This window comes from Tupaia chinensis, unplaced genomic scaffold (assembly GCF_000334495.1).
Source record: "Tupaia chinensis unplaced genomic scaffold, TupChi_1.0 Scaffold000117_2, whole genome shotgun sequence".
NCBI classification, from domain to species: Eukaryota; Metazoa; Chordata; class Mammalia; order Scandentia; family Tupaiidae; genus Tupaia; species Tupaia belangeri.
Genome location: NW_006159583.1, coordinates 6,071,726 through 6,077,237, shown reverse-complemented (window position 1 = coordinate 6,077,237; position 5,512 = coordinate 6,071,726). Strand labels below are relative to the sequence as shown.

At 37.5% G+C, this 5,512-nt stretch overlaps 1 pseudogene; it reads right to left on the bottom strand.

Annotated features, from left to right (window-relative positions):
• Window positions 1-1,889: 1,889 nt before the first annotated feature.
• LOC114007060 (PRELI domain containing protein 3B pseudogene) lies at window positions 1,890-2,578 on the bottom strand (annotated as a pseudogene).
• Between the last annotated feature and the right edge of the window lie 2,934 nt (window positions 2,579-5,512).

Below are 5,512 nucleotides of genomic sequence, written 5' to 3'. Positions count from 1 at the left end.
GGGATCATCATTTAAATATCTGATTGGTATTGTTAAATAAAGCAATTCTATAAATGCTATCTGCATTTGAATCAAAGTTCAGTTCATGGCGATTCAGTGTTCAGGCTCCAAGTTACATATTAAACTGTGTGAGCCTGGACATGAAAGTTAATCCTCCTAAACCCCGAGTTCCTCAGTTGCAAGGAGCCACTGTTAATATTCTCTAATTTCATTTGTGCAATTGCCATCATCTCCAAGTAACTAAATAGGGATTCAATTAAACATACTTTGTACTCCAAGGGTAAAAAAATTGCACATACATACACTCACTTACACATACCACACAAATTCCACACTTTCCAGGAATCATATTATTGATTATATTCTTGGTATTATTATTCTTAAGCTGTTGTGTGGGCAATGTGTAAAGGCAAATTAGTAATTTTAAGTAACCCCGGGAAGCAGGATTCTCAGCATAAGAGATATGAGATCTGTAAAATAGAAGAGCTTAAAACCTTGCAGTCCTGTGAAAGCATCAGTATAAACAAATTATATTTTATCTTTCACATGTGTGTGTTGTCTAGGGTTTACTTCAAATATTACCAGAGAAGGAAAGTAACTTGGGATATAGATGAAAAAAAGATCAGTCATGAATTAATAATTATTTAATTTGGACTTTGAATATGTAGGGTTTCTATACTATTCTACAATTTCAAATGTGTTGGTGATTAATAAATTCATAATGGGATTTTTTTTTTGAGCTTTTGCTGTAAGACAGGTGCAACTCACCAGAGAGACAGATAGAGGAAAATCAACCCCCAAGGGGAATAGCCGCACTGTGGTCCCTTCTCCTCCATTCTCCTCTTGGGATTTCTGATACGCATGCACATGCGCCTAGTGTGAATTTCAAGCCACTGGATCTGGTACTCGAACTGTGGTTGGCCATGTAGGAGTTCAGCACCTTAACCGCCACACCTCCTGCTGGCCTCCATAATGGAAACTTTTTAATAAAAAAATAATTAATTCACTAGTTAGCAAAAATGCTGTGGAAGACAATGAAGAAACAGGATGATAAGAAACCTACCTATGCTCCATTTTCCCATTTACAATGTACAAACAAGATGCAAGCTCTAGAACAAGTCATTTAGCCTTTCAGAGCTTTGGTTAACTCTTCGCTAGAGTGGTATATAATCTGTCAATTTCAGAGCAGAGATCAGACCAGTTTTTCCATGGAGTTCATTTGAAGCTCTGAAGACTATTATTTTATAAACATCTCTAAATTCATCACAGATTATTTAAATTCAATCATCCAAGTTCTTCAAGATTGACATTTGGTCCTAACACCACAAATTGAAGTTTAGTAAGGCACTAACCATTGAATTCAAGCATTAATCCCAATTATTTAGACAAATTGGTAAAGCTTATACTCTTAATTTTAAAATATGGTTAATAAATAACAAACTATTTAATCGTGAAATTAGGTTTTTATAAATATATTCATTTGTAACCGATTTTGCCTCAAAAATTAAGCTTAAATCAGTAATATTAAAATAAAGTCAAAAAGAGGGCCAGCAAGTGACATGGCCAACTACTGTCTGAGCCCTGAATCTGGTGAGGCTTTCTTTCTCACTTTCTCCCTCTCACTCACTTTCTCTCTCTCTGATGAGCCCATGTGCCCTATAGCAAACTTAAAATAATAATAATAAAATAAAATAAATAATTTTATAATATTTTTTCATACGATCCCTTTTATTTAGAAGCCCTGCATCTCTTTGTTTTCACCAAAACAAAGCCTCATTTCAGCTTATTAGAAGAACTCTACCTAAAATATAGTTGTGTTTTTAAATAACAAATAAATATGTTGCCAGCATGGAAGGACCTGGGGGACCCGATGTTGTACACCAACTCTGTCACTTCTCTACAAGTGCTGCAGCTGCCATTGGTGTCCTCATGCTTCCTCTTGCTGAAGCTGTCAATTCTTCAATCTCAGCATTTAATTTATGTATTACCCATTCCATTGCTTCTCTGCCCTTGTTCGCATTTGAAGATATTGTGCTTGCCATGAGCCCTTGATGGTAACTGCTGAGGCTCACCCCCTGCACAGTGATGATGGTTTCTTGAGTTAGAACAGTCTTTTCGGGGTCCTGAGGATGTGGTTTGTATATAAGTCTCTCATCTACTGAAACCATGTTTGTAAATGAAATATTCCTGGACTTCAGTTCCATCGTTCTCTCTACGGGGTCAACCACAGAGTGTTCCTGCACGTACGTCTTGGTTCTCGCTGCTCCGATGAGTTGAAATTATAATGTGGCTTAGAACACCGCTCCACAGCAGCGGCTTCCCGGGAAGAAGGCACTTACAGACTTCACAATGGAGGGCAGTCCCCACTCGGTGCTGAGCAGCCGATGGCTGTGCAACTTTTCAGAGGGGTTGAATCCAACACGTCAATTCCAACCACACTGGGGTTCATAGGATTTGGGTATTTCTGCATTGCAGCTGTTGTAACTGTCTCCCATGGGTGGTCGAAGACATGCTCCGAGGTCCAGATCTTCATGGTGCCCGCGGCCCGCATGAGTCCCACCGCGCCAGCGGACAAGGAGGCCAATTTTATAATATTTTTAAGTCAGAAAGGTATGAGCAATTTTTATTCTCACCTCAGGATAATTTAATAATCATAACCAAGGTTGGCCTCATAGTACAGCAGCTAAACCTTGTGAATAGAAATTCAGATTCCACCTAGCCAACCCCAGTTCACATCTTGATCCCAGTGACTTGAAAAAAAGCACATTGGGCACATGTGCATGAGTGCTCAAAATCCTGAGTAGTAGAGAGAGGGAGGAAAAAGGAATGTGGCAACATGTCACTGGGGAGTGCCTTGTTTCTCTTTCCTCCTTCACCGCTCTCTCTCCCTCATGTGTGAACAGGAGAGCATGCATCCTCTGGCAGTAAAAAGAAAAGAAATTATAACCAAATTTAAATGTAATTTTAAAAAATACAAGGAAAATTGCAAAATATTCTTTAAGCATGGCATTTTCAGGATAAGTTTTCCAAATGCCTTTTTTTTTTCCCTTTTTTAAAATTTCAATTTGCAAGTGCCTTTTAACAGTTCCCATTCAGTGGGACCAGCAGAGGGTGTAATGGTTACATTGCTGGACTCTCACATAGTCAACTCCAGTTCAAGTCCCAGATCTAGAGGCTTAAAACTCACACTGGGTGTGTGTGCCTGCATGCCCAAATCCCAGGAGGAAAATGAAGGAGAAGGGATTGTGGTGTGGCCATCCCTTCTGGGGGGGTGGGGGAGGTGGGTGATTTCTTTTTTTATATCTCTGTCTCTCCAGTGAGTACATGTGCCCTATACCAAAAATCTCTTAAAAAACAAAATAAATCAGTCCCCATTGTGTAAATTTCTAAGATATTCTCTCAAAGCATGCTTAAATCCACCCATATAATGTAAAAGTTCACATTTCGAAGCACTCCATTATGTATCTGGATATGTAGGCGGACAATTATCTATATATACATCTCTGCCTGGATGGGTCTGTTGAATATGCTGAAGTTGTAGGATTTTCCCCCACTTAGTACATTATACATACAAGGAACATTTGTACCTTCTCAGCCAATTATGCTTAAAAATTTTTTTTAAACCTCATTTTGGGATTTACTCTCACTCACATACACACTCATTCTGCAAGCACACACACATGTGCAAACACACACATATTAGTTGTACTGAACTTAATGTGAAATTTTAGATTAGAGTCTCATTTATTGGCAATTTTGGGAAAGGGTTTTAGCCTAATCCTCAGTTAATGAAACCCTTGCTAGTGAATTTCCTTTGTCAACACTGCACTTAATGTATGGTACTTCGTACCTGCTAGATCATCAAAACCCACAGAGTGATTAAGGCTCAACTGGAATGCAAGAGTTGGAAGGCAGGATTTCAGAAAAAATTTTGTAAAAAGATTATGCTCAGAAATTACATAGGCTGGCTCTATTTTAAAAACTATTTTTTTAGCTTCTGTGTTTTGCTATTAAAAGCAATGAATAGCTATGCCTCAAACATAACAAATCACTTCTTGAAAATCAAGCCTGATTGATATATGGTTTCTTGAGGATAAGCAATCAAGTTGCATACTGACTCAGAATAATTTAGAATAGTCACTCTTCCTTTTTTTCCACTTCAAAGCAGAACACATATATAGAAATGACTCAAAAAGAATTATAGCAAATGCTTGCCCAGAATTGTTGGAAAATTTAGCACATATAATAATCAAACATTGAGCATAAAGAAAGTTATCAGGGACCAACCCATGGTATGGTGGATAAAGGCAAGCTGTATCTTACATGGTCAGCTGTGTGGTTCAAATTCAGGACCTGGTGACTTCAGAAATACACTGGGCACATGTGTATATATGCCCAAAATCCTGGAAGGAGGAAGAAGTAGAAGAGAAGGGATTGTAGCATGACCATGCCCCATGGGGGTGCTTTCTCTCTCTCTCTCTCTCTCTCTCTCTCTCTCTCATGAGCATATACCCTACCCTCTTGCAAATTTTTAAAAATTATTTTATGTTAAAATTTTTAAAAAAGAGACCTATCAGTAATTTACACACTATTTTACATTACCCTTTTTGAAAAAGGGCACGTTCTATAAATACAAACTGTACATCACAATTTCTCTTTGAAAGTAAAACAAGCACGTCCAGACTTGCATCGTCATCCAGTATGGCACTCAGGGAGGTAAATTAGAATTCGCACTAACAAGGTTAGCAATCTCAAGGCAGAAATGGGCCATACAGAGATCATCAAAAGCAACAGTGCTCAACTGTCAGTGTGAAAAATCTATGAGAAAACTGAAATTTAATGTTACTTAACAGTACCAAATCTAACTCTCTGAGTTAAAGTGTCATGAGAATTCTATCTTCATCCCTTTCACCTTTGGTGGTTCTTCCAGAGAATAAGTCTATAATATCTACATGGTATCACCTTAAAGCGATAAATATTGATTCTTATTCAAAATAAACCAAGGAGATATACAGGAGATCAAAATTTACTTTTAAAAACATGATGAAATACTTTCATAGCCTGCACTCTACAGCAGAAATTGAAAGATGGGAAGTATAATAACAGGGAGGGCAACTGAAGATGCTAGAGACAGTGTAGGAGGCACGCGGTTAACAGGGAAGGAAGGAAGAGAATCACGGGGGGAAATCATTGAACAGAAACAACGAAACGTTACCTCTTGATGATAATATACATGATAATACCTACTACCTATGAGTTACTAACACACACTGTATCCACTCTGGGGAAAAAAGCATTTTATATGCTATAAAGGTGCACAGTAATTAAATATAAATAAAGAATGAATATATTATAAAAATAAAATTATTTTTAAAATGGTAAAATAGTGTATATTTAAGGCTGATCTGCTAATAAAAAACCTCTCTTCTCGTGTTTCTTATGGATAATCTTCTTATTTAAAAGTCACGGGATACTAAATTAACATGCAGTTTGGACAAATGCTTTTCAGAAA